This window comes from Panthera pardus, unplaced genomic scaffold, assembly GCF_024362965.1.
Source record: "Panthera pardus isolate Hobbes unplaced genomic scaffold, ASM2436296v1 HiC_scaffold_13, whole genome shotgun sequence".
Classification (NCBI taxonomy): domain Eukaryota; kingdom Metazoa; phylum Chordata; class Mammalia; order Carnivora; family Felidae; genus Panthera; species Panthera pardus.
The window spans coordinates 176,088,788-176,102,914 of NW_026526688.1; positions in this window are offsets into that span (position 1 = coordinate 176,088,788).

Below are 14,127 nucleotides of genomic sequence, written 5' to 3' on the forward strand. Positions count from 1 at the left end.
GTGTACATGTATAGTATAAAATAACTCAAGGTTTTCTGCCATAGTCTTTTTCTCTTCTTTCATCTTTTCTAATGGTTTAATGCCCAATTATTAATATTAGTTACATATATTGTAATCATAAAACAGCTGAAGGTTTTATGTGAGGGTAGTCTTTGAAAAAGTTACTTTTTCATTGCTTACCCAGGAAAAAGATTCTACCATGGAGATCGAGATATAGGAAGTTTATTGAGGAGTGCTTTAGAGACTAACACCAGTTGGAGGGGATGGATGAAATAAGATCGGTCCAGTGAGAATTTGAAACACAGTACAGTCTCAACAAAGAGGTTAACTGATCCTGATTCCACAGAGAGTTCAGTGCCACAATGGCCCTTCATCATTGTCCCTCTCTGCTGCAAGGGGACATGGCCTATATGCCTTGGCATTGATCAGCCGACGTGGGAAGGGCCCATGAGAAAGTAACTTTTTTATTAAGGCCATTCCTGAAAGCCTTTAACCCTCACACCCCCAGCAGCTGAGGCAGTGAGTTCTACAGCACTGAGGAAGAATTCGAGAGGGATACCACAGCCTCCACAACTTTCCACATTTTCGGTTGTTCCTTTAACAAATATTGATGAAATCCTACTTACCATGTGCTGTGTGAGGATATAATCATGAACAAAGCACACAAAAATCCCTGACTTTTAGGAGTTCATCGTCTATTGAATAAGAGAAAACGCATATATAGGTTTTACTCTATGCCAGGCATATATTTTACATATAGTCACACATTTAAATTAAAAAAAAATGTGAGTTAAGAACTAATATTATCCTTACCTTACAGATGAATTAACTAAGTTCTAAAAAAAGATAACTAATTTGTTTAATAACACATCCAATAACATTAATTAAGATGTGGACCGAGGAGTTCTGGCTCTAGAAACCATGGCCATAATCTCTAGAATATAATACTTCTTGGGGCGTCTGAGTGGCTCAGTCGGCTAAGTGCCTGACTTTGGCTCAGGTCACGATCTCGCGGTCTGTGAGTTCGAGCCCTGCGTCTGGCTCTGTGCTGACAGCTCAGAGCCTGGAGCCTGCCTCAGATTCTGGGTCTCCCTTTCTCTCTGCCCCTCCCCTGCTCATGCTCTGTCTCTCTCTGTCTCAAAAATAAATGAAAAAAAAAATAGAATATACTTCTTTATTGTTGAGGTTTTATGTATTTTCTGATATACTTCTTCTTTTTTCTCCCTTGATGTGGATTGCTAAAAAAAATTTAGTGTTTTATTAAACTTTTCAAAAATGTGCTCCTAGAGGGTAACAAACCTACTGTTTTTGTTGTTGTTGTTGTTTTGTTTTAATGTTTATTAATTTTGGGAGAGAGGGAGGGAGAAAGATAAAGAGAGAATCTCAAGCAGGTGGCACTCTGTCAGCACGGGGCCCCATGCGGGGCTCCAACTCACAAACCCTGAGATCATGACCTGAGCTGAAGTCAGACGCCTAACCGACTAAGCCACCAGGTGCCCCTGCAGTGAACTTTTAAAAAGGATTTATTATCAGAGTTAGGAGAATATTATACACTAGGTCTAGACATCACTCTTTTGAAAGGAAATATTTTTGGTCTTTATTCCATAGACTTAGCCATAAAAATTTATACCATAATTATACAGGGTTTGAACAATTATAGAAGCACCCTAGATCCATTTTTTATTTCCAGAGGAACTGATATTTGGACATGATAAAGAAGGATGACTGAATGATGTAAACTCTATCTTCCTTTCTATACATACCTAAGAATGTCCTCAAAAGGATAATCTACTGATCTTTCTGAATATGATGCATTTGATTATTTTATTATGGACATCTATATCCTAGTATTATATTAATTCCATTTTTTTTCACAGACAGACATTAGAGATGATTGAAGACATGTAAAACTGAATTTAACCAGTTCATTTAATGTACTCTGGATTTCTTTCTTTCTCAAAATACTTAGAATTTCGGAAAATATTGAAGTTATTTTTTAATTTATACTTTTGTCACATCTTATGAAAATGCTGCATGTAGATTGAGAAGTAATTTAAAGGACACATGATGTCACAGATTTCAATTAGTGTAAATTGTGTATAAAATGGTTTAGTAAAAATAATTGTATACTTTTATAAAATAATACTCATATAATGATTAAGTAAACAGCATTAATCTGTCTCTAGGAGAATAATGTCAATAAGTTTAAAAACACAAGAAATTACGAGAATAATATACTTGAGAAATTGGTCTTGTTTTGGAAAATAGGAGTGATAAAGTGAACATATGTGAAGATTTGTGCAAGGAACAAAAAATCTAATGAATTTTGAAGACTTAAAAATGTAATATCTGAAAGTTTTGATAATCAGTTGAATATATGTACTATATAAATAACACATAAATATATACTATAAATATATAATATATAAATGTATAATATAAATATAATATGTATATAGCTTTTCTACTAAAGGAAATACAATATGTAAAATTACCTAATTAGTTTTAAAATTAATATAAACCTAAATTTTTGTTTTCTTTGAAATCGTGAGAAACTTTAAATGCCATAAGCTTATAAATGACCTAGTAATGTCACAGTTGGCAACATAGCCATAATTTTTCCTGCCAATATATTGTTTAAATATAATTACTTTGAAATTCAGAGGTGTGCAGAAACCTTAACAAGCATAATATAATCAGGTTTTAAAATGCTTTGCTACAGCTGACCTTTAAACGTGTATTCTAATCAATAATGAAATTTTTGTTTTCCACCCTGTAATACTACTCTGAATGGCATTATACAGTACGAATAGAAAGTGCACTTGAACAAATAAGCTTTCAAACATTGTAATGCTTTTTTAGATTATATTGTTAATACAGAGAAGAATATGAAATCTATATGTAAATTACATTTATGATAAAATAGTAGATTCAAGTTGTTCCTCAGAATTGCGCGTTAATTTAAAGAAATATTTTAGACATATAGTTCTTTCTAAGTAAATGGTGATTTTGAAGGTCTAGTAGGAAAATCGAATTCAAAATGATCACTTTGAAAATGCTAATTCTACTGAAGACATTTAACTAAGTGCAAGAACCATGAATGAAATGATGGGCAAAATTGAGAGAAAACTATTTTTCTTTTAAATTTGCTGGCTTCAATAATATCACCATTTTCTACATAGTTTTTTTTTAATAGAACAATGAAATATGATCACTTATAATTTCTTTCCTTTGAGATATCACCTTTAATATGGTGGTATACATATTCCAAGTATATTCTGTTTATTTGGGGCCATTTGTTGCTGGAAATAGACTTATTTCTTGAGCAATGCTGTTTTATTCTAATGCCATGGAGGTGGCTCTCCATACGTCACCACATGATTCCCGATTTTAGTCAGCATCCTACAGCTGGGATTCAGTTCTTCCAGATAGCACCAGCACTTATAACTGCGTCTCAGAATTGCAAAGGAATTTCAACAATTCAATTTTTTTTTTTTAAGTTTTAACTATCTAGGCTGGCCAGTTCTCAAGTTTTTCATATGATTGCAGTGACATGTCATTAAGGGACTTTATCCTCCCTGTTTATTGGGGCAGGACTTTCTGTTTCTACTTTATAGAAATACCATCATTAGAAGCCAGCTATGAGAACATTTCTATTTTCCTTCTTTAAACATCAACGTTATGCAGTTCCGAAGAAACGGATGAACAGAACCTCCACTCTTTCAACATTCCATCACCTCATTTATTTTGTGCTATATGACCATAATCAAGAATACTTTATCCTCACTTTGCTTTTCCAGTGTTACCATCATTTCTGCTCCTTGGGGTTTGGGGTTCTAGGGAAATAATTTGGTTTTGCTGAGTGTATATTTCTCTTCTTTCATAGATTGTTTTTATTTCTTAATCAAAAAATTATAGTCTTTTTTTTCTTTAGCCCGCTGTAACACATCACCTTGTAGAAATGAGTTGAAATTTCTCATGTGCAAATGTTTTCATTTCTGAGTTTCTAGGGCAAAGGCAGATTTTTCTCTATAATATTTATTGGATCATTTCATTGTTAACTTGTATATGTAGGTTGAATTCATTACTACTAAAAAGTTAAATTATTTATAAAAATACGTTTCATCACACTTGCATATTCATAAACCTATCAATTCACTATCCTTCAGTAACTTGAAATGCATCTAGATTACCTGACCTCATAAAAGGGTAGTGAAGTTTCCCAAAGTCTTCTTAGACTCTTGTTTTTTGAATAGTTTATGTCAAAACTATTCTCTTGCAGGCTAAAGGTAAACTCATTACTAATTTAAAAAGTAAACGTGCACACACACACACACACGCACACACATTGTGCATTACTTTAGATGTCATTCTTTAAACTAATTCCGAAATATATTGCTTGATTCATGCTTTAAGAGTAGGTAAACCAGGGTGGCCTGGGTGGCTCAGTTGGTTAAGCATCTGACTTTGGTACAGGTCATGATCTCACGTTCCTGGGTTCCTGAGTTTGTGAGTTCAAGCTTGAGGGCCTGCATCTGGCTCTGTGCTGTCATAACAGAGCCTGCTTTGGATTCTGTGTCTCCCTTTCTCTCTGTGCTCTGTCTCTCTCTCAAAAATGAATAAACATTAGATTTTTTATCTTTCAAAAAGTAGGTAAACCAATGCTTGCAAATGCTTTAAGCACTTCTTCACAGTATAGTTTTTAGTTTATTTCTGTTTCTTCTGCAATATAAGAATATTATATGAAAGTCCTCTTCTCAAAAGAGAATGATGAGAACCAGATTCAATGTGGGAATACACAAAGTTGTTATATTGATAATCATAACACAGGATCACTGTTCAGATTTTAAAGAAATTTAAGGTTAAATTATTCTCCATTATAAATCTAAGAGAAAAAATGACAATCTAAATTTGTATTAAAAAATCTGTCAGGGAGGTGCCTGGGTGGCTCAGTCAGTTAAGCATCTGACTTCAGCTCAGGTCACGATCTCATGGTTTGTGAGCTGGAGCCTCACATCGGGCTCTGTGCTGACAGCTCAGAGCCTGGAACCTGAATCTGTTTCTGAGACTCCCTCTCTCACTCCCCCTCCCCTGCTTGCGCGTGTTCTTTCTCTCTCTCTCTCTCTCTCAAAAATAAACATTTAAAAATAATTAAAAAAAGAAAGAATTCTGTCAAGGACACCTGGGTAGCTCATTTGGTTAAGTGTCCAACTCTTGGTTTCAGCTCAGGTCATGATGTCACAGTTTCATGGATTCGTGCCCCGTGTCAGGCTCTGCAATGTGTGTGCGAATCCTACTTGGAATTCTCTCTCGCTCCTTCTCCCTCTGCTCCTCCCCTGCTCATGCTGTATTTTTCTCTCAAAATAAACAAACTTAAAAAATAATTTAAAAGAAAATAAATTCTTCATGTTAAATTGTGAGTTAAGCATATTCTTAAACCAGTCTCTTAAAGTATTCTCTCAAATGTCTAAATCTTTAGAGACTTTTAATTTTGAGCAGAATATGAACCATTTTTTAGTTCTTCTAAAACATTTCTAGATCATATTTATAGTTTAAAATTACATTCTACTTGTTTATATATAATTCTAATATACACATTGTCATTTCCACTATTTTTATTTTAGACTATTTGCTTTATTTTGTTTTTCTGGTAGAAACCAATGCATTGTAAACAAACTCTGTAATATTATTTTATCTGAGGTATACTTGCTTAAAAATACTACAGCACCATTTTTATTTACTTATTTATTTATTTATTCATTCATTTTAAATAATTTTTTTAAATGTTTATTTATTGTTGGGAGATAGACAGAGTAGGGGAGGGGCAGAGAGCGAGGGAGACACAGAATCCAAAGCAGGCTCAAGGCTCGGAACCTGTCAGCAAAGAGCCCCACGCGGGGCTGGAACCCACAAAGCGCGGGATCATGACCCGGGCCAAGGTCAGATGCTCAACCGACTGAGACACCCAGGCGGCCCTAGAGAACAGTTTTTAAAATAAAATAAACTCATAATACAAATAACCTATGTAAATGTATTTGTTGCAATAATTGTGAAATATGAATAAGTATATAGTTCTGTTTTTTGTTTCTGTTTTTAAGTATGGCAGGGTTTTTTTTTTAATGTTGATTGATTGATTGATTGATTGATTTATGTAATCTCTACTCCCAACGTGTGGCTCGAACTCATGACCCTGACATATAGAGAGAGTCCCATGCTTTTCTTACTTAGCTGGCATAAGTCCCTACATAATTCTGTTTTAAACAGTTACTATTTTCTTTTGATCAAACTTGCTAAACTGCTTTAGAGACTAGGTTTTCCTGAGTCTTTAAGTTTCTTTTGATAACCTTTGAGATTAAAAGAACATGGCGATGGGAGTTTTTAAAAGTCACAATAGGTATGTATTGAGCCCACGAATGTATTACAGTGCTATACCCATAGGAAATATCAAGATAATTGAGAATTTTAAATTAGGAATATATGATCTACTGAAGGAATAATATACAAATAAATAATGTATGGGGTGGATTTAGATTTCACCCAGACATAAAGAAATATATATTTTTAGGTGAAAAGACTGGGCAGTGGGGGAAGGGATGGGATCGATTTTCACTGGTGATAGCAATTGAGACAGGAGCTTAAGAAAGGCTTCAGCAGAAGTTTGAGCAATGCTACTGAGATGTGAAAGTGCATACGACAGATGCTGGAAATAGCTAACATAAATGGTATTCAAAAGAAAAAAAAAGTACTGCTGAAACAAAAATAAACATAGCAGAAAGGGGCAACTTGAAAGATGTGTGAGGGAAGTGAGGTTACCTGGAGGAAAGAAGAATCAGAGGATTTTGATCAGGGGAGAGTTTTCTGTTTTTATTTATTAAAAAAAAAAAAAACAAACTGACGATAGTGTCCCAGAAAGAAATTTGTGTAATTTTTTAACTTAATTTCTATGTGTGATTCAAATAGATGCCTTGAAAACCTGAGACTCTCTTATTCATTATCCTATTCCCAGAACCTAGCACTCTGGCTTTTATGTTCTAAGCACTCTTACATTATGTGTTGGGTTAAATAATAAATAAAGAATGGATTTCGTGAAGACAGTTAAGAGGGAGGACAATTAGAATTAGATTTCAGATTTCTATTAGTAAATTTGTTTTGTCTCTGGGCTTTGGGAAATGAATGCATTCAGTGGCACTGAGAATGGAAACAAGTCCAATCCAACAAGCATTTCAGAGATAAAATGAGCATGAGTAGGTGGCCGATTGGTAACATCCTGTCCATTACCTCATATGCTCAGGGTTGACATCCAGTTATCTAGTTTGGATAAAATGAAGATAGTTACATCTCCTTCCTCTTTGTCTCACCTGCTAATATTCTTCAGCATTATACCATAGTCTCTGGAACAATGGTGAGGTTATTGATTCGAAATGACAATTAAAAAACCAGGTATATTTCTAGTGGAAGAAAATAATTCTTCTTGATAGGACTATATTGAATTTGAATCATCTGCGACATATTTGATTGGAGATTCGTGTTGAAAAGGCATAAAGGACATTTTAAAATGGAGGATTAATCTTCATAAAGGTGTTATCTTAAGTTGCAGGAATAGAAGAGATCACTGAGAGGCAAAGAGTAATGAGGCAAGACTGGACACAGAGCTCAATCATTTATTCATGCAGCTATAAACTTTTTAAATAGAGTACTGCAATATATCTTACACTAGATTAGTAGCTGGTATTCAGAAATGATTACATCATAGTTCTAACTCTCTAAAACGTATGTGTGACACAGGAAACATAAAGTTAATATAATATAAAAAGATCTATTATAGTCAGAGTCCAAGTGCATTGTTTATATAACAGGAGAATTTGCTTGGTAAATCCAAGAAATTTTAATGTAGAAAAGGGCTGTCACATTTGTTCTTTAAAGAACTGGTTAGTAAACATTTTCAGGTTTGCAGACCATATGGTCTCTGTCTCAACTATTCCAATCTACCAACATAGCATCAAAGCAGCCGGAAACATAAGAAAAGGAATGGATATTGTTCTGTTTCAGTAAAACTTTATTTACGCAGAGGATGAGATGAATTTAGCCTGCAGGCCTTAGTTATGTCAACCCCTACTGTAGGAGTTAACTAGTAGGTTGTCACCTGAAAAAATGAGTAGGGATTTCCCAGACATAAAGATAAGATCAGGTATAGTATTCTTTATTTTTTCTTTTCATATTCTAGTAAATTCCATGTAAGTATAGACATTGTTTCTTCATTGCTGTATCTTTAATGAAAGGAAAAGTGCTCTGTGTAGAATAAACGTTGAGTAAATATTTGTTAAATGAATAAATATTGTTCTACTGATGGTGTTTTTTTATTTCTCCCCGCTGGCAGTCAATAGTATTTGTAGAAGATTCTTACTAGCTTATTCTTCAAATTTATAACCAAGAATAAGTGTTGAAAACTTCTACTTCTTTGAAAAGATCACTTTCTTTGTCTTCTACTTCTATTGAAAAGATCACTTTCTTTGTCTTTTAAAGTCCTAAGGTAAACCATTCTTATATTCTTCAAATTAATTGCTGGGGCGACTGAGTGGCTCAGTTGGTTAAGCATCTGACTCTTGATTTCAGCTCAGGTCATGATCTCACAGTTCATGGTTTGCACCCCATGTGGGGCTCTGCACTGACAGTGTGGAACCTGCTTGGGAGTCCCTCTCTCTCCCTCCCCGACTTGCTCATGTGCAGGCACACACACACACACTCTCTCTCTCTCTCTCAAAATAAATAAATAGACATTAAAAAAAAAAGACAACTAATTCCTCCTAGCTACGTGTGGTGGTGAAAAAAAATCTATAAACACTTTGTCTCTATTTCCATCAAAAAATTGGGAGTCTATGCCCTACGCCATGAATATGGCAGGCTTATAACTGCTTTGACCTATAGAGTATAGCAAAAATGCCCCTGTGAGAATTCCAAGACTAGTCATAAAGAACCACCTTTGCTGAAAAGGTCCTGAGGTAACTTTATGTGACTATATCGGGTGCTCCAATGGATAGTTGCAACAATGCTGCATTCAGCAGTATCAAGGCCAGCCGGATGAGTAAGTCATCTTGCATGGCCAATGTCACTGGCACTTCAGATGACAGCAGCAGCCCCAGGAGATGGTCAACTGTAACCATATGAAAGACTTGAGAGAACCGCTTAGCCCAGCCCTCCCTGAAATTCTGACTCACAAAATAAAGAACATTAAAAGTCATTGTTTTAAAGCACTAGGTTTGGTATAATAAATTTTACAGCAATTATATGTGGATGAGAATTGTATATTATCTTTCAATATACTATTATATTCAGTTCTAGCCGTATTGGTAAATATTATGTTTCTAACTTTTGCCAATTTTTCTGTTCAAGTTATATAGACATGTTAGACTATTTAAGATAGCAAATACCTAACATTTTAATATCATAAAACTTTGACAGGATTTATAGTAAAACCAAAAGGACATTGCATTTTCAAGGCGATAGAGAGTGTATATAATGATAACAATATTTATGTGCCAGTAAACACAATAAAAACTACACAAATTATTTTTTAATTCATGGTATAACAAAATCATTATAGACAGGAATTATTATTATTATGCCAATTATTTTGTATATATAGGAACTGGGGCATAAAAATTGGCCAGGATTACACAGTCAGTATAAGAACCTGAAAATACCTGATTTCACTGACCATGACCCTAGATACTACCCATTATTTGAAAATGTTTTTGATTCCTTTAAATTATTGGTCAAGTTCTTTGTTGTTTTTGTTCATTTTTTATGCATTTATGTTGCTCATATTGTTCTTCCTAAAATACATCTCATTTCATTTGGATTTAAAATTTGTTTACAGACATAATATACACCCATTTCTTTTTGAAGAAAGCTCATTTAAACAAATGTTCCCTAATTTTACTTTGCTGTGCTTGATAGATATGTGTATCTTTTATCATTATCTTTAAAAATGAACCCTTATAGGGGCGCCTGGGTGGCTCAGTTGGTTAAGCGTCCGACTTCAGCTCAGGTCATGATCTCACGGCTTGTGAGTTCAAGCCCTACTTCAGGCTCTGTGCTGACAGCTCAGAGCCTGGAATCTGCTTCTGATTCTGACTCCCTCTCTCCCTGCTCCTCCCCTGTTCACTCTCTCTCTGTCTCAAAAATGAATAAACATTTTTAAAAAATTAAAAAAATGAACCCTTATAATTCGCTTTCCTGTTCACTTAGGTTGTTTTATTTTCTCTCTTCAAACCTCTAACTCATCTTTCAGTACTCTCATTGTCTGCTGAAGAGCGTGGTTCTTATTTCACTACATCTAGGGTTATAGTTGAATAAACCAAACATTACACTTCCTTTCCCATTTCCATGGTTGGACAATGCATGCTCCTAAGAATCTTTCTGTACATGGACTAAAAATCACCTCCTCTCACCATTTTCCCATGTCCTTTCTGAAATATATATATATATATATATATATATATATATATATATATAAAGGAAATATATAATATAATATTATATATATAAGAAAGAAATAACAAAAGAAAGAAAGAAAGAAAGAAAGAAAGAAAGAAAGAAAGAAAGAAAGAAAGAAAGAGAAAGAAAGAAAAGAGAGAGGAAGAAAGAAAGAAAGAAAGAAAGAAAGAAGGAAAAAAATTCTCTTCTTTACTCCTTGGTTTTTCATTTTAGCATTCAACCATGATGCTTTTTCATCCAGGTTAAAAAACAAAACAACAACAAAAATATCCTTTTACTCCCACTTCTCTTTTTCCTATCCACTGTTTTTTGTTTCTTCTACTAATAGCAAACCTCCTCCCTAGAGCCATTTTTATTGTTGTCTCAAGTTTCTCTTTTTATTTAAAGAATTTTTTTCAATGAAACTTTCTCTTGACCTGCCCTAGTAAAAATAAAAAATCACCTCTATAGTGTTAAATGCAAAAGTCAATTCTCAGTCCTCACCTTTAGTAACCTATTGATAGACAAACAAACAAAAACAACAATAACAATAGCAACAACAAAATCACTCTCCCTTTTTTGAAACACTTACCTTATTGGCCCCAGGACACCAGTTACTGCTAGTTTCCCTCTTTCATTTTCAGGTCATTAGTATCCTTTGTTGGACTGTTTTCATCTCTCCAACCTCTAAACTTGAAAATGGTTCAGGGATGATTTACTTTTATATTTTATAGCGACAGTGATTTCCTTGTATGCTTAATTTAGTCTCCAATATTATTTACATTCTGATGACTCTAAAATTTATTTTTTTTTCCCAATTCTCTTGAACTTTTAACTTACAGATCTAACAGTGAACTAAAAATATCCAACTGGACACCTAATTGAAATATAAAATGTGTTATGACTTGAACACGAGCTTCAAGTATTCCCCATATTTCTTTCTCTGTCTTTCCTATTGGTATAATTAGCAACTCCATTCTTCTATTTGCTGAGGTCAAAAAACTTGGAGTAATTCTTAAATTCTTTCTCTTAAAACCAATTCAATATGTCAATAATATCATTGGATGTATCTTCAAAATATAAAGAAAATGGCAATGCCATCTAGTTTAAACCGTCATCATATGTTTGCATAGAATATTGTAATAGCTCTCTGGCTGCTTCTTTCCTAGGTCACCCATGGTTTATTTTTAACCATTAGCCAGAAAATATTCATTATAAGTCACATTCTGCCATTCTTGTCTTCGTAGTCCTCACTCATGTAGTGGCCAAAATCTTAACAATGACTTTTAAGAATATATGTAATCTGCCTTCCTGTTTTCTCACCGCAATGCAAGCTACTTCTCTGACATCATATCCTACTAAATTATTTATCTTATTTTTAATCTCCAACCATACTGCCCTCTTATTTTATTTTGAGTTGTTTTGGTAATTCGGTGGCTTCCATTCCTTCTGCCAGAAATACTCCTTTCCCGGGACATTCCCAGGACATGTCCTTAGTCTTTTAGTCAAACATCCTATATTCAAGGAATTCTTTAATGTCTTTACTGTCTAACTGTGCAGTTTTTTCCTTGCCCCCTCCAGTATTTCCTAGTCCATTCCCTGCTTTACTCCTTAAAAGCTGTAAAACATTTTATTTGTCTTATGTTGGTTTTTTCCCTTCATAAGCTTGATATGTTTTTGTACATTCTGTGTACTGCATTTTCCCCAATACTTATTTTTTTTCACCATGGAAAGGAAACAATATTCATTGAATAAACAAATATGGAGTTATGATTCCAGATATGTTCAGATGTTGTATTAAATCTGTTTGGTGAATCATTATTTAACAGTTGCTGTAAATTTCACTAGAATTCGGTTTACTGGCTTTTTTCCTTTTCTTTCTTTTATTTTAGGTTATCTTACTTCTACTACATATTCACTTAGCATTTATTTTATTGAATTACTAATGATTTTCCTCAAATATACTGTGTTATTGTTAAGCATTTTCCTTTTTATTTTAATTTTCAAAGATATTTTTTCTTGCTGTGATTTTTGAAAATCAGAATATAGAATTCTATGTTAAAAAATCTTCCTTCCACAACATTGAAGTTGAAATTACAACAGTAAAATGTATTTGTGATTGGGCAGTAGAATCAACTGGATTTTATTTTAAGGTTTGTGGTAAACCTAGCTTTTTGTTCTGTTAACTTCTTCTCCCTCTGAAAGCCACAGTTCACCAGAGCACTGCTCCACATTTTTCTAGGGAAAAACCATCACCTCTGGACGTCTCCAATACAGTTACTGAGTTTATTTTAGAGGTCACCATCCTTAAATTTAGTTGGAGGGGGAAAATAAGCACTGAGACTAGAATCCTAGAAACTATTTTCAGTAATTATCCTCTTCTTCCATTTTTCTTTAATCCAGCTTCATTCCCTATGATTGAAGAATGATTGTCTAGGTGTTATTAGAAAAAGACACTTGTTAAGTGACCTCTATTGGACTTACATGTTGTTTCAGACTTTATGATTGTCTAGATTAACATCAATCTTGCCCCCATGTTATTTTATATTTTATAGAAATTTATCATTTTTATACCCATTGTTTAAACACTACTTAGCTTTGTGAGATGATTGACTCGTCGTGTATCTCATTTTTAATTTTACTTAAAATTATATCTTTAATTTCATTTCATTTTGAGAAAGGAAGAAACACTTGGTCTTGATCTCAATCACATATCTAAGTCTGCCTTTTGGTTCCATAGCACATTTTTTACAGCTTGATTGATGTGTATAAATGATGAACCAAAAAATGTACATATTGATTACATACAGTTTGATGAGTGTGGATGTACGCATATGCCCATGATACCATAAGCACATTCAACATAGCAAACGTATTCATTACCTTCAAAAGTTTCTTCATGTTCCTTCATTTTTGTTTGTTTTATAATAAAACAAAATTTTTAAGATGATATCTACTCTCAATAAATTTTTAAGTTCTCAATATCATATCATTAATTATAGGCACTATGTTGTACAGCAGATCTCTAGAACATATTTTTATCTTATATAATTGTAACTTTTTACCCATTGACTTTTTTGAGATATAATTAATATACCATATTGTATTAAATTCAGGTATACAACAGAGTGATTCAACATTTGTATATATTGTGAAATAGTCACTATAGATAACTGTAGTTACTATCTGTCACCTTACAAAGTTAATACATTATTGACTATATCCCCCATTCTGTATATTACATCCGTGATTTATTTATTTCATAAGTATGTACTTCTTAATTCCCTTCATCCATTATAGTCCCCATCCCCTTCCCTTCTAGCATCTACCAGTCTGTTCTCTTTGTCTATGAGTCTGGGTTTGTTTTGTTTTGTTTCCTTTGTTTGTTTTGCTTTTTTTTTAGATTCCACAGGTATGTGAAATCATGGCATATTTGTCTTTCTGTCTGACATATTTCACTTAGCATAATACCCTCTAGTTTTGTCCATGTTGTCACAAATGGGAAAATTTTTTTTTTTTTATGTATCTCAGTGTGTGTGTGTGAGTGTGTGTGTGTATGTGTGTGTATTATATCTTATATATCATCTCTTTATCCATTCATCCATCAGTGAACATTTAGGTGTTTTTCCTATCTTGGCTATTATAAATAAT